This window comes from Chamaea fasciata, unplaced genomic scaffold (genome assembly GCF_029207755.1).
Source record: "Chamaea fasciata isolate MVZ Bird 193981 ecotype frontalis unplaced genomic scaffold, bChaFas1.0.hap1 SCAF_304, whole genome shotgun sequence".
Lineage (NCBI taxonomy): Eukaryota > Metazoa > Chordata > Aves > Passeriformes > Sylviidae > Chamaea > Chamaea fasciata.
Window position 1 is genome coordinate 36747 of NW_027094389.1, and position 20740 is coordinate 57486.

A 20740-nucleotide genomic window follows, 5' to 3' on the forward strand; every position below is an offset into this window, starting at 1 on the left:
GGATGGGTTTGTTTGTATTTGAGGTAGAATTAATTTAAGTAGTTTTTTTTTTTTTTTTTTTTTTTTAAATAGGCTTCTGATACGTGCGATTGGGGTTTTGTTTTTGTTTATTGTATGTAGGGATTCAGATTACCTAGGGCCAGCCTGGCCGGTGGAGGTTTTGTTAGATGCAATTTTAATATTTTTAAAAGTTTTTTTCTGTTTAGTTGTTTTAAGGTGGTTTTCAATAATTTTTTGTGTAGTTTTATTTTGTTTGTAGATGGTGTATGCTAAGGGATACGGTCTATTTATTTCATGGTAGGTTTCTTAGTTTACATGTCGATCAGATTGTTTTAGAACTGAGTTTTATTGTTGAAATTTTTTTTTTTGGTGAGATATTGTATTTTTAAAGGAAATGTTTTCTAAGGTTTACAATGGTGGAAGTGGCTGTAGTGTGAGGTATAGGGGAGGTTATTTATTTAGCGGTGGCTTTTATCATGGTGAGTATGTAGTGTTTGTTTTGGTGGGTTGAGGTAGTGGAATGTAGGTAATTTTTTTGTGTTTCCTAATATTTGTAATTGGACTATTGTTTATTATAGTAGAGGGGTTAATTTATTTGGCTTGTTTGATTGCAGTATATGTTTTATACTTATGGATAATTTGAAAGGTATTGTTTATAGTTACATTGATTTTTTTGGTTTTGTGTGTATTTATAAGTGGTATTTTTGTTTTGATGGTTTGAGGTTTATGGGTTTCTTGAGTTAGGAATTATTTGTTTTGGTGTTTTTAATTGAAGTTTATTTGTGACTTCTTTGTTGTGTAGTTTGATTTGTTTGTTGCTGTCGAGGTTTAGGGTAAATTTGGGAGGAAACCTTTGAATGGGGTTCTTCTGGAAAGTAAACCTAAACAGTCTCATTCTTTTAAACTGCTTTTGCAAAGAACTTCTTTGGAGAAAAGTGGGAAAACCTATTTATTTAACAAACAAAGTGGTCACAAGCATAAAGAATGAATAATATGAAATAATAAAACTTTTTGTTGTTTTGAAGCGAGATGGTAACTTCAGAAAGTCTTTGCTGTGGGCTGTAGCTGAGCTCTTTTGGTCTCTTATCAGCTGTTCTGGTGTTGATAAAATGCTCAGGTGCAGGCCCCGTGGGCTGCAGGTGCCAGCTCTCGGCGCTGCTCTGGGTTTTTCAGTCTGCAGCAGGTTTAAACAGTCCTAAGAAAAAGGAAAACAAATAGCGAGGGAACTTCTCTGCCCTAACTAGCTGAAACCAAGAGCAAAGCACATCTTTGTGCTGCAGTCTGTCTGTGCTTGAGCTGAATATACGAGAGAGGGTATTCAGAGGAGTGAAAGTCGTTTTCTTAAAACAAACTGCAACCATTTTCTTTCCTTGCTTAGCTCTCAAAATCAGTCTTAAAGGTCCAGAACAAGCGACTGGGGATACAAGCGGCTTAAACTCACCCTAGGGCATTCTATGTCTTATCCCCATATCATAAACTTATCAAAACAAATTGAATTCTAACTCTAGGAACACATATATTCCACACACTTATGTCTTTATAGAAGCAACATACAGCTGTATACAGACAATGGTAGCAATAGTTAATAAACAGTGATGCTTACAGATGGTTCTTACTTAACAGTTAGATTTTCTGGACGTTCACATCCGTGTTGTTTCTTTTTTCTGTGCTGTTCACTATGTGCAACTCGGTTGCAGTCATTTGGCAGTCTAAGGGGAGCCAAGGTTGCAGCTACTGACAGCTTGGACCTGGGAGTAAAGTGCAGCAGTGTTCAGAATTGCAAGTGGCAGAAGCCCACTCCCGGGCACAGAGTTCTGTGCAGGAACGGTGGGTGTCTTCTGTGGGAAGCTATACTCACCGACTAAGTTCCTGATGTCAGTTTGCAGAAGGTGTTTGGCAGTCTAAGGGCAGCTAGGGTTTCAGCTTCTGGCAGCTTGGTTCTGGGAGTAATGTGCACTGTTCAGAATTCTAAGTGGCAGAAGCCCACTCCCGAACACAGAGCTCTGTGCAGAAACGGTGGGTCTTTTCTGTGGGAACCTAAACTAACCCCAGCAGGCTCCTGATGTCAGTTTATGGGATGGATTTGGCACTCCAAGGACAGTTAGGGTTCCAGGATCTGGGAGCTTGGATCTGGCAGATGTCCTGTGCTGAACTTAATTTTATCAGGTAGCAGCCCACTCCAGGGCAGAGAGCTCTGTGTAGGAACAATGGGTCTCTTCTGTGGGAAGCTAAACTCACCCCCTAAGTTCCTAATGTCAGGTCGTAGGAGACATTTGGCACTCCAAGGACAGTTAGGGTTCCAGCCTCTGGGAGCTTGGATATGGGAGAAGTGCAGCAGTGTTCCGAATTGAAAGTGGCAGAAGCCCACTCCGGGGCACAGAGCTCTGTGCAGGAACGGTGGCCGCTTTTCTGGGGAAAGTAAATATACCTCTCTGGTTCAGATTGTCAGTTTTAAGGAGCCATTTGGCAGTCCAAGGGGAGCCAGGCTTCCAGCTTCTGGGAGCTTGGTTCTGGGAGTAATGTGCACTGTTCAGAATTCTAAGTGGCAGAAGCCCACTCCCGAACACAGAGCTCTGTGCAGGAACAGTGGGTCTTTTCTGTGGGAAACTTAACTCCCCCCATAAGTCTCCTGATGTCAGTTTATGGGATGGATTTGGCACTCCAAGGACAGTTAGGGTTCCAGCTTCTGGGAGCTTGGATCTGGCAGATGTCCTGTGCTGAACCTAATTTTATCAGGTAGCAGCCCACTCTGGGGCAGAGAGCTCTGTGCAGGAACAGTGGCTCTCTTCTGTGGGAAGCTAAACTCACCCCCCGAAGTTCCTAATGTCAGGTTGTAGGAGACATTGGGCACTCCAAGGACAGTTAGGGTTCCAGCTTCTGACCGCTTGGTTGTGGGAGTAATGTGCACTGTTCAGAATTCTAAGTGGCAGAAGCCCACTCCGGGGCACAGAGCTCTGTGCAGGAACTGTGGGTCTTTTCTGTGGGAAACTAAACTCACCCCAGCAGGTTCCTGATGTCAGGCTGTAGGAGACATTTGGCACTCCAAGGACAGTAAGGGTTCCAGCTTTTGGATGCTTGGATCTGGCAGAAGTCCTGTGCTGAACTTATTTTTAGCAGTTCGCAGCCCACTCCGTGGCCGAGAGTTCTGTGCAGGAACGGTGGGTCTTTTCTGTGGAAAGCTAAACTCACCCCTCCACGTTCCTGATGTCAGTTTGCAGGGGGTGTTTGGCAGTCTAAGGGCAGCTGGGGTTTCAGCTTCATGGCAGCTTGGTTGTGGGAGTAAGTACACTGTTCAGAATTCTAAGTGGCAGAAGCCCACTCCTGGACACAGAGCTCTGTGCAGGAACTGTGGCTCTCTTCTGTGGGAAGCTATTCTCACCGACTAAGTTCCTAATGTCAGGTTGTAGGAGACATTGGGCACTCGCAGGACACTTAGCGTTCCAGCTTCTGGGAGCTTGGTATGGGAGAAGTGCAGCAGTGTTCAGAATTGTAAGTGGCAGAAGCCCACTCCCGGGCACAGAGCTCTGTGCAGGAACAGTGGCTCTCTTCTGTGGGAAGCTATACTCACCCCCTAAGTTCCTAATGGCAGGTTGTAGGAGACATTGGGCACTCCAGGGACAGTTAGGGTTCCAGCTTCTGACAGCTTGGTTCTGGGAGTAATGTGCACTGTTCAGAATTCTAAGTGGCAGAAGCCCACTCCCGGGCACAGAGCTCTGTGCAGGAACGGTGGGTCTTTTCTGTGGGAAACTAAACTCACCCCTCCAAGTTCCTGATGTCAGTTTGCAGGGGGTGCTTGGCAGTCTAAGGGCAGCTAGGGTTTCAGCTTCATGGCAGCTTGGTTGTGGGTGTAAGTACACTGTTCAGAATTCTAAGTGGCAGAAGCCCACTCCCGGGTACAGAGCTCTGTGCAGGAACAGTGGCTCTCTTCTGTGGGAAGCTAAACTCACCCCCCTAAGTTCCTAATGTCAGGTCGTAGGAGACATTGGGCACTCGCAGGACAGTTAGGGTTCCAGCTTCTGGGAGCTTGGCTATGGGAGAAGTGCAGCAGTGTTCAGAATTCTAAGTGGCAGAAGCCCACTCCGGGGCACAGAGCTCTGTGCAGGAACAGCGGCTCTCTTCTGTGGGAAGCTATACTCACCGACTAAGTTCCTGATGTCAGGTTGTAGGAGACATTGGGCACTCCAAGGACAGTTAGGGTTCCAGCTTCTGACAGCTTGGTTGTGGGAGTAATGTGCACTGTTCAGAATTCTAAGTGGCAGAAGCCCACTTTGGGACACAGAGCTCTGTGCAGGAACTGTGGGTCTTTTCTGTGGGAAACTAAACTCCCCCCAGCAGGTTCCTGATGTCCGGCTGTAGGAGACATTGGGCACTCCAAGGACAGTTAGGGTTCCAGCTTCTGGATGCTTGGATCTGGCAGAAGTCCTGTGCTGAACTTATTTTTATCAGTTAGCAGCCCACTCCGTGGCCGAGAGTTCTATGCAGGAACGGTGGGTCTTTTCTGTGGGAAGCTATACTCACCGACTAAGTTCCTAATGTCAGGTTGTAGGAGACATTTGGCGCTCCAAGGCCAGTTAGGGTTCCAGCTTCTGGATGATTGGATCTGGCAGAAGTCCTGTGCTGAACTTATTTTTATCAGTTAGCAGCCCACTCCGTTGCCGAGAGTTCTGTGCAGGAACTGTGGGTCTCTTCTGTGGGAAGCTAAACTCACCCCCTGATGTTCCTAATGTCAGGTTGTAGGAGACATTGGGCACTCGCAGGACAGTTAGGGTTCCAGCTTCTGGGAGCTTGGCTATGGGGGAAGTGCAGCAGTGTTCAGAATTCTAAGTGGCAGAAGCCCACTTCCGGGCAAAGAACTCTGTGCAGGAACAGTGGTTCTCTTCTGTGGGAAGCTATACTCACCCCCTAAGTTCCTAATGGCAGGTTTTAGGAGACATTGGGCACTCCAAGGACAGTTAGGGTTCCAGCTTCTGACAGCTTGGTTCTGGGAGTAATGTGCACTGTTCAGAATTCTAAGTGGCAGAAGCCCACTCCCGGGCACAGAGCTCTGTGCAGGAACTGTGGGTCTCTTCTGTGGGAAACTAAACTCCCCCCAGCAGGTTCTTGATGTCAGGTTGTAGGAGACATTTGGCGCTCCAAGGCCAGTAAGGGTTCCAGCTTCTGGATGCTTGGATCTAGGAGAAGTCCTGTGCTGAACTTATTTTTATCAGTTAGCAGCGCACTCCGTGGCCGAGAGTTCTGTGCAGGAACGGTGGGTCTTTTCTGTGGAAAGCTAAACTCACCCCTCCAAGTTCCTGATGTCAGTTTGAAGGGGGTGTTTGGCAGTCTAAGGGCAGCTAGGGTTTCAGCTTCATGGCAGCTTGGTTGTGGGAGTAAGTACACTGTTCAGAATTCTAAGTGGCAGAAGCCCACTCCCGGGCACAGAGCTCTGTGCAGGAACGGTGGATCTCTTCTGTGGGAAGTTAAAGTCACTCCTCCAAGTTCCTGATGTCGGTTTGCAGGAGGTGTTTGGCAGTCTAAGGGCAGCTAGGGTTTCAGCTTCATGGCAGCTTGGTTGTGGCAGTAAGTACACTGTTCAGAATTCTAAGTGGCAGAAGCCCAGTCCCGGGCACAGAGCTCTGTGCAGGAGCTGTGGGTCTCTTCTGTGGGAAGCTAAACTCACCCCCTGAAGTTCCTAATGTCAGGTTGTAGGAGACATTGGGCACTCGCAGGACAGTTAGGGTTCCAGCTTCTGGGAGCTTGGCTATGGGAGAAGTGCAGCAGTGTTCAGAATTCTAAGTGGCAGAAGCCCACTTCCGGGCACAGAACTCTGTGCAGGAAAAGTGGCTCTCTTCTGTGGGAAGCTATACTCACCGACTAAGTTCCTAATGTCAGGTTTTAGGAGACATTGGGCACTCCAAGGACAGTTAGGGTTCCAGCTCCTGGATGCTTGGATTTGGCAGAAGTCCTGTGCTGAACTTATTTTTATCAGTTAGCAGCCCACTCCGTGGCCGAGAGTTCTGTGCAGGAACGGTGGGTCTTTTCTGTGGGAAGCTATACTTACCGACTAAGTTCCTAATGTCAGGTTGTAGGAGACATTGGGCACTCCAAGGACAGTTAGCGTTCCAACTTCTGACAGCTTGGTTCTGGGAGTAATGTGCACTGTTCATAATTTTAAGTGGCAGAAGCCCACTCCCGGGCACAGAGCTCTGTGCAGGAACTGTGGGTCTTTTCTGTGGGAAACAAAACTCACCCCAGCAGGTTCCTGATGTCAGGCTGTAGGAGACATTTGGCACTCCAAGGCCAGTAAGGGTTCCAGCTTCTGGATGCTTGGATCTGGCAGAAGTCCTGTGCTGAACTTATTTTTATCAGTTAGCAGCGCACTCCGTGGCCGAGAGTTCTGTGCAGGAACGGTGGGTGTTTTCTGTGGAAAGCCAAACTCACCCCTCCAAGTTCCTGATGTCAGTTTGCAGGGGGTGTTTGGCAGTCTAAGGGCAGCTAGGGTTTCAGCTTCATGGCAGCTTGGTTGTGGGAGTAAGTACACTGTTCAGAATTCTAAGTGGCAGAAGCCCACTCCGGGGCACAGAGCTCTGTGCAGGAACAGTGGCTCTCTTCTGTGGGAAGCTATACTCACCCCCCGAAGTTCCTAATGTCAGGTTGTAGGAGACATTGGGCACTCCAAGGACAGTTAGGTTTCCAGCTTCTTGGAGCTTGGCTATGGGAGAAGTGCAGCAGTGTTCAGAATTCTAAGTGGCAGAAGCCCACTCTGGGGCACAGAGCTCTGTGCAGGAACAGTGGCTCTCTTCTGTGGGAAGCTATACTCACCGACTAAGTTCGTGATGTCAGGCTGTAGGAGACATTGGGCACTCCAAGGACAGTAAGGGTTCCCGCTTCTGGGAGCTTGGATATGGGAGAAGTGCAGCAGTGTTCAGAATTCTAAGTGGCAGAAGCCCACTCCCGGGCACAGAGCTCTGTGCAGGAACAGTGCCTCTCTTCTGTGGGAAGCTAAACTCACCCCCTAAGTTCCTGATGTCAGGTTGTAGGAGACATTGGGCACTCCAGGGACAGTTAGGGTTCCAGCTTCTGGATGCTTGGATCTGGCAGAAGTCCTGTGCTGAACTTATTTTTATCAGTTCGCAGCCCACTCTGTGGCCGAGAGTTCTGTGCAGGAACGGTGGGTCTTTTCTGTGGAAAGCTAAACTCACCCCTCCACGTTCCTGATGTCAGTTTGCAGGGGGTGTTTGGCAGTCTAAGGGCAGCTAGGGTTTCAGCTTCATGGCAGCTTGGTTGTGGGAGTAAGTACACTGTTCAGAATTCTAAGTGGCAGAAGCCCACTCCTGGACACAGAGCTCTGTGCAGGAACTGTGGCTCTCTTCTGTGGGAAGCTATTCTCACCGACTAAGTTCCTAATGTCAGGTTGTAGGAGACATTGGGCACTCGCAGGACACTTAGCGTTCCAGCTTCTGGGAGCTTGGATATGGGAGAAGTGCAGCAGTGTTCAGAATTGTAAGTGGCAGAAGCCCACTCCCGGGCACAGAGCTCTGTGCAGGAACAGCGGCTCTCTTCTGTGGGAAGCTATACTCACCCCCTAAGTTCCTAGTGTCAGGTTGTAGGAGACATTGGGCACTCCAGGGACAGTTAGGGTTCCAGCTTCTGACAGCTTGGTTCTGGGAGTAATGTGCACTGTTCAGAATTCTAAGTGGCAGAAGCCCACTCCCGGGCACAGAGCTCTGTGCAGGAACGGTGGGTCTTTTCTGTGGGAAACTAAACTCACCCCTCCAAGTTCCTGATGTCAGTTTGCATGGGGTGCTTGGCAGTCTAAGGGCAGCTAGGGTTTCAGCTTCATGGCAGCTTGGTTGTGGGTGTAAGTACACTGTTCAGAATTCTAAGTGGCAGAAGCCCACTCCTGGGCACAGAGGTCTGTGCAGGAACATTGGCTCTCTTCTGTGGGAAGCTATACTCACCGACTAAGTTCCTAATGTCAGGCTGTAGGAGACATTGGGCACTCCAAGGACAGTTAGGGTTCCAGCTTCATGGCAGCTTGGTTCTGGGAGTAATGTGCACTGTTCAGAATTCTAAGTGGCAGAAGCCCACTCCGGGACACAGAGCTCTGTGCAGGAACTGTGGGTCTTTTCTGTGGGAAACTAAACTCACCCCAGCAGGTTCCTGATGTCAGGCTGTAGGAGACATTTGGCGCTCCAAGGACAGTAAGGGTTCCAGCTTTTGGATGCTTGGATCTGGCAGAAGTCCTGTGCTGAACTTATTTTTATCAGTTCGCAGCCCACTCCGTGGCCGAGAGTTCTATGCAGGAACGGTGGGTCTTTTCTGTGGAAAGCTAAACTCACCCCTCTACGTTCCTGATGTCAGTTTGCAGGGGGTGTTTGGCAGTCTAAGGGCAGCTAGGGTTTCAGCTTCATGGCAGCTTGGTTGTGGGAGTAAGTACACTGTTCAGAATTCTAAGTGGCAGAAGCCCACTCCCGGGTACAGAGCTCTGTGCAGGAACAGTGGCTCTCTTCTGTGGGAAGCTAAACTCACCCCCCTAAGTTCCTAATGTCAGGTCGTAGGAGACATTGGGCACTCGCAGGACGGTTAGGGTTCCAGCTTCTGGGAGCTTGGCTATGGGAGAAGTGCAGCAGTGTTCAGAATTCTAAGTGGCAGAAGCCCACTCCGGGGCACAGAGCTCTGTGCAGGAACAGCGGCTCTCTTCTGTGGGAAGCTATACTCACCGACTAAGTTCCTGATGTCAGGTTGTAGGAGACATTGGGCACTCCAAGGACAGTTAGGGTTCCAGCTTCTGACAGCTTGGTTGTGGGAGTAATGTGCACTGTTCAGAATTCTAAGTGGCAGAAGCCCACTTTGGGACACAGAGCTCTGTGCAGGAACTGTGGGTCTTTTCTGTGGGAAACTAAACTCCCCCCAGCAGGTTCCTGATGTCAGGCTGTAGGAGACATTTGGCGCTCCAAGGCTAGTAAGGGTTCCAGCTTCTGGATGCTTGGATCTGGCAGAAGTCCTGTGCTGAACTTATTTTTATCAGTTAGCAGCCCACTCCGTGGCCGAGAGTTCTATGCAGGAACGGTGGGTCTTTTCTGTGGGAAGCTATACTCACCGACTAAGTTCCTAATGTCAGGTTGTAGGAGACATTTGGCGCTCCAAGGCCAGTTAGGGTTCCAGCTTCTGGATGATTGGATCTGGCAGAAGTCCTGTGCTGAACTTATTATTATCAGTTAGCAGCCCACTCCGTTGCCGAGAGTTCTGTGCAGGAACTGTGGGTCTCTTCTGTGGGAAGCTAAACTCACCCACTGATGTTCCTAATGTCAGGTTGTAGGAGACATTGGGCACTCGCAGGACAGTTAGGGTTCCAGCTTCTGGGAGCTTGGCTATGGGGGAAGTGCAGCAGTGTTCAGAATTCTAAGTGGCAGAAGCCCACTTCCGGGCAAAGAACTCTGTGCAGGAACAGTGGTTCTCTTCTGTGGGAAGCTATACTCACCCCCTAAGTTCCTAATGGCAGGTTTTAGGAGACATTGGGCACTCCAAGGACAGTTAGGGTTCCAGCTTCTGACAGCTTGGTTCTGGGAGTAATGTGCACTGTTCAGAATTCTAAGTGGCAGAAGCCCACTCCCGGGCACAGAGCTCTGTGCAGGAACTGTGGGTCTCTTCTGTGGGAAACTAAACTCCCCCCAGCAGGTTCTTGATGTCAGGTTGTAGGAGACATTTGGCGCTCCAAGGCCAGTAAGGGTTCCAGCTTCTGGATGCTTGGATCTAGGAGAAGTCCTGTGCTGAACTTATTTTTATCAGTTAGCAGCGCACTCCGTGGCCGAGAGTTCTGTGCAGGAACGGTGGGTCTTTTCTGTGGAAAGCTAAACTCACCCCTCCAAGTTCCTGATGTCAGTTTGAAGGGGGTGTTTGGCAGTCTAAGGGCAGCTAGGGTTTCAGCTTCATGGCAGCTTGGTTGTGGGAGTAAGTACACTGTTCAGAATTCTAAGTGGCAGAAGCCCACTCCCGGGCACAGAGCTCTGTGCAGGAACGGTGGATCTCTTCTGTGGGAAGTTAAAGTCACTCCTCCAAGTTCCTGATGTCGGTTTGCAGGAGGTGTTTGGCAGTCTAAGGGCAGCTAGGGTTTCAGCTTCATGGCAGCTTGGTTGTGGCAGTAAGTACACTGTTCAGAATTCTAAGTGGCAGAAGCCCACTCCCGGGCACAGAGCTCTGTGCAGGAACAGTGGCTCTCCTCTGTGGGAAGCTATACTCACCGACTAAGTTCCTAATGTCAGGCTGTAGGAGACATTGGGCACTCCAAGGACAGTTAGGGTTCCAGCTTCTGGATGCTTGGATCTGGCAGAAGTCCTGTGCTGAACTTATTTTTATCAGTTAGCAGCGCACTCCGTGGCCGAGAGTTCTGTGCAGGAACATTGGCTCTCTTCTGTGGGAAGCTAAACTCACCCCTCCAAGTTCCTGATGTCAGTTTGCAGGGGGTGTTTGGCAGTCTAAGGGCAGCTAGGGTTTCAGCTTCATGGCAGCTTGGTTGTGGGAGTAAGTACACTGTTCAGAATTCTAAGTGGCAGAAGCCCACTCCCGGGTACAGAGCTCTGTGCAGGAACAGTGGCTCTCTTCTGTGGGAAGCTAAACTCACCCCCCTAAGTTCCTAATGTCAGGTCGTAGGAGACATTGGGCACTCGCAGGACAGTTAGGGTTCCAGCTTCTGGGAGCTTGGCTATGGGAGAAGTGCAGCAGTGTTCAGAATTCTAAGTGGCAGAAGCCCACTCCGGGGCACAGAGCTCTGTGCAGGAACAGCGGCTCTCTTCTGTGGGAAGCTATACTCACCGACTAAGTTCCTGATGTCAGGTTGTAGGAGACATTGGGCACTCCAAGGACAGTTAGGGTTCCAGCTTCTGACAGCTTGGTTGTGGGAGTAATGTGCACTGTTCAGAATTCTAAGTGGCAGAAGCCCACTTTGGGACACAGAGCTCTGTGCAGGAACTGTGGGTCTTTTGTGTGGGAAACTAAACTCACCCCAGCAGGTTCCTAATGTCAGGTTGTAGGAGACATTTGGCGCTCCAAGGCCAGTTAGGGTTCCAGCTTCTGGATGATTGGATCTGGCAGAAGTCCTGTGCTGAACTTATTATTATCAGTTAGCAGCCCACTCCGTTGCCGAGAGTTCTGTGCAGGAACTGTGGCTCTCTTCTGTGGGAAGCTAAACTCACCCCCTGAAGTTCCTAATGTCAGGTTGTAGGAGACATTGGGCACTCGCAGGACAGTTAGGGTTCCAGCTTCTGGGAGCTTGGCTATGGGGGAAGTGCAGCAGTGTTCAGAATTCTAAGTGGCAGAAGCCCACTTCCGGGCAAAGAACTCTGTGCAGGAACAGTGGTTCTCTTCTGTGGGAAGCTATACTCACCCCCTAAGTTCCTAATGGCAGGTTTTAGGAGACATTGGGCACTCCAAGGACAGTTAGGGTTCCAGCTTCTGGGAGCTTGGTTCTGGGAGTAATGTGCACTGTTCAGAATTCTAAGTGGCAGAAGCCCACTCCGGGACACAGAGCTCTGTGCAGGAACTGTGGGTCTCTTCTGTAGGAAACTAAACTCCCCCCAGCAGGTTCCTGATGTCAGGCTGTAGGAGACATTTGGCACTCCAAGGCCAGTAAGGGTTCCAGCTTCTGGATGCTTGGATCTGGCAGAAGTCCTGTGCAGAACTTATTTTTATCAGTTAGCAGCCCACTCCATGGCCGAGAGTTCTGTGCAGGAACTGTGGGTCTTTTCTGTGGGAAGCAAAACTCACCCCTCCAAGTTCATGATGTCAGTTTGCAGGGGGTGTTTGGCAGTCTAAGGGCAGCTAGGGTTTCAGCTTCATGGCAGCTTGGTTGTGGGAGTAAGTACACTGTTCAGAATTCTAAGTGGCAGAAGCCCACTCCCGGGCACAGAGCTCTGTGCAGGAACAGTGGCTCTCTTCTGTGGGAAGCTAAACTCACCGACTAAGTTCGTGATGTCAGGCTGTAGGAGACATTTGGCACTCCAAGGCCAGTTAGGGTTCCAGCTTCTGGATGCTTGGATCTGGCAGAAGTCCTGTGCTGAACTTATTTTTATCAGTTAGCAGCGCACTCCGTGGCTGAGAGTTCTGTGCAGGAACGGTGGGTCTTTTCTGTGGAAAGCTAAACTCACCCCTCCAAGTTCCTGATGTCAGTTTGCAGGGGGTGTTTGGCAGTCTAAGGGCAGCTAGGGTTTCAGCTTCATGGCAGCTTGGTTGTGGGAGTGAGTACACTGTTCAGAATTCTAAGTGGCAGAAGCCCACTCCCGGGTACAGAGCTCTGTGCAGGAACTGTGGCTCTCTTCTGTGGGAAGCTATGCTCACCGACTAAGTTCCTAATGTCAGGTTGTAGGAGACATTGGGCACTCGCAGGACAGTTAGGGTTCCAGCTTTTGGATGCTTGGATCTGGCAGAAGTCCTGTGCAGAACTTATTTTTTTCAGTTCGCAGCCCACTCCGTGGCCGAGAGTTCTGTGCAGGAACGGTGGGTCTTTTCTGTGGAAAGCTAAACTCACCCCTCCAAGTTCATGATGTCAGTTTGCAGGGGGTGTTTGGCAGTCTAAGGGCAGCTAGGGTTTCAGCTTCATGGCAGCTTGGTTGTGGGAGTAAGTACACTGTTCAGAATTCTAAGTGGCAGAAGCCCACTCCGGGACACAGAGCTCTGTGCAGGAGCTGTGGGTCTCTTCTGTGGGAAGCTAAACTCACCCCCTGAAGTTCCTAATGTCAGGTTGTAGGAGACATTGGGCACTCGCAGGACAGTTAGGGTTCCAGCTTCTGGGAGCTTGGCTATGGGGGAAGTGCAGCAGTGTTCAGAATTCTAAGTGGCAGAAGCCCACTTCCGGGCACAGAACTCTGTGCAGGAACAGTGGCTCTCTTCTGTGGGAAGCTATACTCACCGACTAAGTTCCTAATGTCAGGTTTTAGGAGACATTGGGCACTCCAAGGACAGTTAGGGTTCCAGCTCCTGGATGCTTGGATTTGGCAGAAGTCCTGTGCTGAACTTATTTTTATCAGTTAGCAGCCCACTCCGTGGCCGAGAGTTCTGTGCAGGAACGGTGGGTCTTTTCTGTGGGAAGCTATACTCACCGACTAAGTTCCTAATGTCAGGTTGTAGGAGACATTGGGCACTCCAAGGACAGTTAGCGTTCCAACTTCTTACAGCTTGGTTCTGGGAGTAATGTGCACTGTTCAGAATTCTAAGTGGCAGAAGCCCCCTCCCGGGCACAGAGCTCTGTGCAGGAACGGTGGATCACTTCTGCGGGAAGTTAAAGTCACTCCTCCAAGTTCCTGATGTCGGTTTGCAGGAGGTGTTTGGCAGTCTAAGGGCAGCTAGGGTTTCAGCTTCATGGCAGCTTGGTTGTGGGAGTAAGTACACTGTTCACAATTCTAAGTGGCAGAAGCCCAGTCCCGGGCACAGAGCTCTGTGCAGGAACAGCGGCTCTCTTCTGTGGGAAGCTATACTCACCGACTAAGTTCCTAATGTCAGGCTGTAGGAGACATTGGGCACTCCAAGGACAGTTAGGGTTCCAGCTTCTGACAGCTTGGTTCTGGGAGTAATGTGCACTGTTCAGAATTCTAAGTGGCAGAAGCCCACTCCGGGACACAGAGCTCTGTGCAGGAACTGTGGGTCTTTTCTGTGGGAAACTAAACTCCCCCCAGCAGGTTCCTGATGTCAGGCTGTAGGAGACATTTGGCACTCCAAGGCCAGTAAGGGTTCCAGCTTCTGGATGCTTGGATCTGGCAGAAGTCCTGTGCAGAACTTATTTTTATCAGTTAGCAGCCCACTCCGTGGCCGAGAGTTCTGTGCAGGAACTGTGGGTCTTTTCTGTGGGAAGCAAAACTCACCCCTCCAAGTTCATGATGTCAGTTTGCAGGGGGTGTTTGGCAGTCTAAGGGCAGCTAGGGTTTCAGCTTCATGGCAGCTTGGTTGTGGGAGTAAGTACACTGTTCAGAATTCTAAGTGGCAGAAGCCCACTCCCGGGCACAGAGCGCTGTGCAGGAACAGTGGCTCTCTTCTGTGGGAAGCTAAACTCACCGACTAAGTTCGTGATGTCAGGCTGTAGGAGACATTTGGCGCTCCAAGGCCAGTTAGGGTTCCAGCTTCTGGATGCTTGGATCTGGCAGAAGTCCTGTGCTGAACTTATTTTTATCAGTTAGCAGCGCACTCCGTGGCCGAGAGTTCTGTGCAGGAACATTGGCTCTCTTCTGTGGGAAGCTAAACTCACCCCTCCAAGTTCCTGATGTCAGTTTGCAGGGGGTGTTTGGCAGTCTAAGGGCAGCTAGGGTTTCAGCTTCATGGCAGCTTGGTTCTGGGAGTAAGTACACTGTTCAGAATTCTAAGTGGCAGAAGCCCACTTCGGGGCACAGAGCTCTGTGCAGGAACGGTGGATCTCTTCTGTGGGAAGTTAAAGTCACTCCTCCAAGTTCCTGATGTCGGTTTGCAGGAGGTGTTTGGCAGTCTAAGGGCAGCTAGGGTTTCAGCTTCATGGCAGCTTGGTTGTGGCAGTAAGTACACTGTTCAGAATTCTAAGTGGCAGAAGCCCAGTCCCGGGCACAGAGCTCTGTGCAGGAACAGTGGCTCTCTTCTGTGGGAAGCTATACTCACCGACTAAGTTCGTGATGTCAGGCTGTAGGAGACATTTGGCGCTCCAAGGCCAGTTAGGGTTCCAGCTTCTGGATGCTTGGATCTGGCAGAAGTCCTGTGCTGAACTTATTTTTATCAGGTAGCAGCCCACTCCGTGGCCGAGAGTTCTGTGAAGGAACGGTGGGTCTTTTCTGTGGGAAGCTATACTCACCGACTACGTTCCTAATGTCAGGTTGTAGGAGACATTGGGCACTCCAAGGACAGTTAGGGTTCCAGCTTCTGACAGCTTGGTTCTGGGAGTAATGTGCACTGTTCAGAATTCTAAGTCGCAGAAGCCCACTCCGGGACACCGAGCTCTGTGCAGGAACTGTGGGTCTTTTCTCTGGGAAACTAAACTCACCCCAGCAGGTTCCTGATGTCAGGCTGTAGGAGACATTTGGCACTCCAAGGCCAGTAAGGGTTCCAGCTTCTGGATGCTTGGATCTGGCAGAAGTCCTGTGCTGAACTTATTTTTATCAGTTAGCAGCGCACTCCGTGGCCGAGAGTTCTGTGCAGGAACGGTGGGTCTTTTCTGTGGAAAGCTAAACTCACCCCTCCAAGTTCCTGATGTCAGGTTGTAGGAGACATTGGGCACTCGCAGGACAGTTAGGGTTCCAGCTTCTGGGAGCTTGGCTATGGGAGAAGTGCAGCAGTGTTCAGAATTCTAAGTGGCAGAAGCCCACTCCCGGGTACAGAGCTCTGTGCAGGAACAGTGGCTCTCTTCTGTGGGAAGCTATACTCACCGACTAAGTTCCTAATGTCAGGTTGTAGGAGACATTGGGTACTCGCAGGACAGTTAGGGTTCCAGCTTTTGGATGCTTGGATCTGGTAGAAGTCCTGTGCAGAACTTATTTTTTTCAGTTCGCAGCCCACTCCGTGGCCGAGAGTTCTGTGCAGGAACGGTGGGTCTTTTCTGTGGAAAGCTAAATTCACCCCTCCAAGTTCATGATGTCAGTTTGCAGGGGGTGTTTGGCAGTCTAAGGGCAGCTAGGGTTTCAGCTTCATGGCAGCTTGGTTGTGGGAGTAAGTACACTGTTCAGAATTCTAAGTGGCAGAAATCCACTCCGGGACACAGAGCTCTGTGCAGGAATTGTGGGTCTCTTCTGTGGGAAGCTAAACTCACCCCCTGAAGTTCCTAATGTCAGGTTGTAGGAGACATTGGGCACTCGCAGGACAGTTAGGGTTCCAGCTTCTGGGAGCTTGGCTATGGGAGAAGTGCAGCAGTGTTCAGAATTCTAAGTGGCAGAAGCCCACTTCCGGGCACAGAACTCTGTGCAGGAACAGTGGCTCTCTTCTGTGGGAAGCTATACTCACCCCCTAAGTTCCTAATGGCAGGTTTTAGGAGACATTGGGCACTCCAAGGACAGTTAGGGTTCCAGCTTCTGACAGCTTTGTTGTGGGAGTAATGTGCACTGTTCAGAATTCTAAGTGGCAGAAGCCCACTCCGGGGCACAGAGCTCTGTGTAGGAACGGTGGGTCTTTTCTGTGGGATACTAAACTCACCCCAGCAGGTTCCTGATGTCAGGCTGTAGGAGCCATTTGGCGCTTCAAGGCCAGTAAGGGTTCCAGCTTCTGGATGCTTGGATCTGGCAGAAGTCCTGTGCTGAACTTATTTTTATCAGTTAGCAGCGCACTCCGTGGCCGAGAGTTCTGTGCAGGAACTGTGGGTCTTTTCTGTGGAAAGCTAAACTCACCCCTCCAAGTTCCTGATGTCAGTTTGCAGGGGGTGTTTTGCAGTCTAAGGGCAGCTAGGGTTTCAGCTTCATGGCAGCTTGGTTGTGGGAGTAAGTACACTGTTCAGAATTCTAAGTGGCAGAAGCCCACTCCGGGGCACAGATCTCTGTGCAGGAACAGTGGCTCTCTTCTGTGGGAAGCTATACTCACCGACTAAGTTCCTAATGTCAGGTTGTAGGAGACATTGGGCACTCGCAGGACAGTTAGGGTTCCAGCTTCTGGGAGCTTGGATCTGGCAGGTATCCTGTGCTGAATTTATTTTTAGCAGGCAGTCGCCGTCTCTTGGTCAGAGGGCTCTGTGCAGGAAGCGTTGCTCCTTTTCTGTGGGAATCTGGATTCACTGCATCAGGTTCCTAATGTCAGGTTGTAGGAGACATTTGGCACTCCAAGGACAGTTAGGGTTCCAGCTTCTGACAGCTTAGTTCTGGGAGTAATGTGCACTGTTCAGAATTCTAAGTGGCAGAAGCCCACTTCGGGGCACAGAGCTCTGTGCAGGAACGGTGGATCTCTTCTGTGGGAAGTTAAAGTCACTCCTCCAAGTTCCTGATGTCGGTTTGCAGGAGGTGTTTGGCAGTCTAAGGGCAGCTAGGGTTTCAGCTTCATGGCAGCTTGGTTGTGGCAGTAAGTACACTGTTCAGAATTCTAAGTGGCAGAAGCCCAGTCCCGGGCACAGAGCTCTGTGCAGGAACAGTGGCTCTCTTCTGTGGGAAGCTATACTCACCGACTAAGTTCCTAATGTCAGGCTGTAGGAGACATTGGGCACTCCAAGGACAGTTAGGGTTCCAGCTTCTTGATGCTTGGATCTGGCAGAAGTCCTGTGCTGAACTTATTTTTATCAGTTAGCAGCCCACTCCGTGGCCGAGAGTTCTGTGCAGGAACGGTGGGTCTTTTCTGTGGAAAGCTAAACTCACCCCTCCAAGTTCCTGATGTCAGTTTGCAGGGGGTGTTTGGCAGTCTAAGGGCAGCTAGGGTTTCAGCTTCATGGCAGCTTGGTTGTGGGAGTAAGTACACTGTTCAGAATTCTAAGTGGCAGAAGCCCACTCCCGGGCACAGAGCTCTGTGCAGGAACAGTGGCTCTCTTCTGTGGGAAGCTATACTCACCGACTAAGTTCGTGATGTCAGGCTGTAGGAGACATTTGGCGCTCCAAGGCCAGTTAGGGTTCCAGCTTCTGGATGCTTGGATCTGGCAGAAGTCCTGTGCTGAACTTATTTTTATCAGGTAGCAGCCCACTCCGTGGCCGAGAGTTCTGTGAAGGAACGGTGGGTCTTTTCTGTGGGAAGCTATACTCACCGACTACATTCCTAATGTCAGGTTGTAGGAGACATTGGGAACTCCAAGGACAGTTAGGGTTCCAGCTTCTGACAGCTTGGTTCTGGGAGTAATGTGCACTGTTCAGAATTCTAAGTCGCAGAAGCCCACTCCGGGACACCGAGCTCTGTGCAGGAACTGTGGGTCTTTTCTCTGGGAAACTAAACTCACCCCAGCAGGTTCCTGATGTCAGGCTGTAGGAGACATTTGGCACTCCAAGGCCAGTAAGGGTTCCAGCTTCTGGATGCTTGGATCTGGCAGAAGTCCTGTGCTGAACTTATTTTTATCAGTTAGCAGCGCACTCCGTGGCCGAGAGTTCTGTGCAGGAACGGTGGGTCTTTTCTGTGGAAAGCTAAACTCACCCCTCCAAGTTCCTGATGTCAGTTTGCAGGGGGTGTTTGGCAGTCTAAGGGCAGCTAGGGTTTCAGCTTCATGGCAGCTTGGTTGTGGGAGTGAGTACACTGTTCAGAATTCTAAGTGGCAGAAGCCCACTCCCGGGTACAGAGCTCTGTGCAGGAACAGTGGCTCTCTTCTGTGGGAAGCTATACTCACCGACTAAGTTCCTAATGTCAGGTTGTAGGAGACATTGGGCACTCGCAGGACAGTTAGGGTTCCAGCTTTTGGATGCTTGGATCTGGTAGAAGTCCTGTGCAGAACTTATTTTTTTCAGTTCGCAGCCCACTCCGTGGCCGAGAGTTCTGTGCAGGAACGGTGGGTCTTTTCTGTGGAAAGCTAAATTCACCCCTCCAAGTTCATGATGTCAGTTTGCAGGGGGTGTTTGGCAGTCTAAGGGCAGCTAGGGTTTCAGCTTCATGGCAGCTTGGTTGTGGGAGTAAGTACACTGTTCAGAATTCTAAGTGGCAGAAGCCCACTCCCGGGCACAGAGCTCTGTGCAGGAGCTGTGGGTCTCTTCTGTGGGAAGCTAAACTCACCCCCTGAAGTTCCTAATGTCAGGTTGTAGGAGACATTGGGCACTCGCAGGACAGTTAGGGTTCCAGCTTCTGGGAGCTTGGCTATGGGAGAAGTGCAGCAGTGTTCAGAATTCTAAGTGGCAGAAGCCCACTTCCGGGCACAGAACTCTGTGCAGGAACAGTGGCTCTCTTCTGTGGGAAGCTATACTCACCCCCTAAGTTCCTAATGGCAGGTTTTAGGAGACATTGGGCACTCCAAGGACAGTTAGGGTTCCAGCTTCTGACAGCTTTGTTGTGGGAGTAATGTGCACTGTTCAGAATTCTAAGTGGCAGAAGCCCACTCCGGGGCACAGAGCTCTGTGTAGGAACGGTGGGTCTTTTCTGTGGGATACTAAACTCACCCCAGCAGGTTCCTGATGTCAGGCTGTAGGAGCCATTTGGCGCTTCAAGGCCAGTAAGGGTTCCAGCTTCTGGATGCTTGGATCTGGCAGAAGTCCTGTGCTGAACTTATTTTTATCAGTTAGCAGCGCACTCCGTGGCCGAGAGTTCTGTGCAGGAACTGTGGGTCTTTTCTGTGGAAAGCTAAACTCACCCCTCCAAGTTCCTGATGTCAGTTTGCAGGGGGTGTTTTGCAGTCTAAGGGCAGCTAGGGTTTCAGCTTCATGGCAGCTTGGTTGTGGGAGTAAGTACACTGTTCAGAATTCTAAGTGGCAGAAGCCCACTCCGGGGCACAGAGCTCTGTGCAGGAACAGTGGCTCTCTTCTGTGGGAAGCTAAACTCACCGACTAAGTTCGTGATGTCAGGCTGTAGGAGACATTTGGCGCTCCAAGGCCAGTTAGGGTTCCAGCTTCTGGATGCTTGGATCTGGCAGAAGTCCTGTGCTGAACTTATTTTTATCAGTTAGCAGCGCACTCCGTGGCCGAGAGTTCTGTGCAGGAACGGTGGGTCTTTTCTGTGGAAAGCTAAACTCACCCCCCGAAGTTCCTGATGTCAGGTTGTAGGAGACATTGGGCACTCGCAGGACAGTTAGGGTTCCAGCTTCTGGGAGCTTGGCTATGGGAGAAGTGCAGCAGTGTTCAGAATTCTAAGTGGCAGAAGCCCACTCCCGGGCACAGAGCTCTGTGCAGGAACAGTGGCTCTCTTCTGTGGGAAGCTATACTCACCCCAGCAGGTTCCTGATGTCAGGCTGTAGGAGACATTGGGCACTCCAAGGACAGTTAGGGTTCCAGCTTCTGACAGCTTGGTTCTGGGAGTAATGTGCAGTGTTCAGAATTCTAAGTGGCAGAAGCCCACTCTGGGGCACAGGGCTCTGTGCAGGAACTGTGGGTCTTTTCTGTGGGAAACTAAACTCACCCCAGCAGGTTCCTGATGTCAGGCTGTAGGAGACATTTGGCGCTCCAAGGCCAGTAAGGGTTCCAGCTTCTGGATGCTTGGATCTGGCAGAAGTCCTGTGCTGAACTTATTTTTATCAGTTAGCAGCCCACTCCGTGGCCGAGAGTTCTGTGCAGGAACGGTGGGTCTTTTCTGTGGAAAGCTAAACTCACCCCTCCAAGTTCCTGATGTCAGTTTGCAGGGGGTGTTTGGCAGTCTAAGGGCAGCTAGGGTTTCAGCTTCATGGCAGCTTGGTTGTGGGGGTGAGTACACTGTTCAGAATTCTAAGTGGCAGAAGCCCACTCCCGGGTACAGAGCTCTGTGCAGGAACAGTGGCTCTCTTCTGTGGGAAGCTATGCTCACCGACTAAGTTCCTAATGTCAGGTTGTAGGAGACATTGGGCACTCGCAGGACAGTTAGGGTTCCAGCTTCTGGGAGCTTGGCTATGGGGGAAGTGCAGCAGTGTTCAAAATTCTAAGTGGCAGAAGCCCACTTCCGGGCACAGAACTCTGTGCAGGAACAGTGGCTCTCTTCTGTGGGAAGCTATACTCACCGACTAAGTTCCTAATGTCAGGTTTTAGGAGACATTGGGCACTCCAAGGACAGTTAGGGTTCCAGCTCCTGGATGCTTGGATCTGGCAGAAGTCCTGTGCTGAACTTATTTTTATCAGTTAGCAGCCCACTCCGTGGCCGAGAGTTCTGTGCAGGAACGGTGGGTCTTTTCTGTGGGAAGCTATACTTACCGACTAAGTTCCTAATGTCAGGTTGTAGGAGACATTGGGCACTCCAAGGACAGTTAGCG

General features: G+C 50.4%; 1 long non-coding RNA gene across 1 annotated transcript in view; it reads left to right on the plus strand.

Annotated features, from left to right (window-relative positions):
- Window positions 1–20740, plus strand: part of LOC136305186 (uncharacterized) — a 54246-nt gene that overhangs the window by 500 nt on the left and 33006 nt on the right. The gene's annotated exons all lie outside the window — the stretch shown is intronic.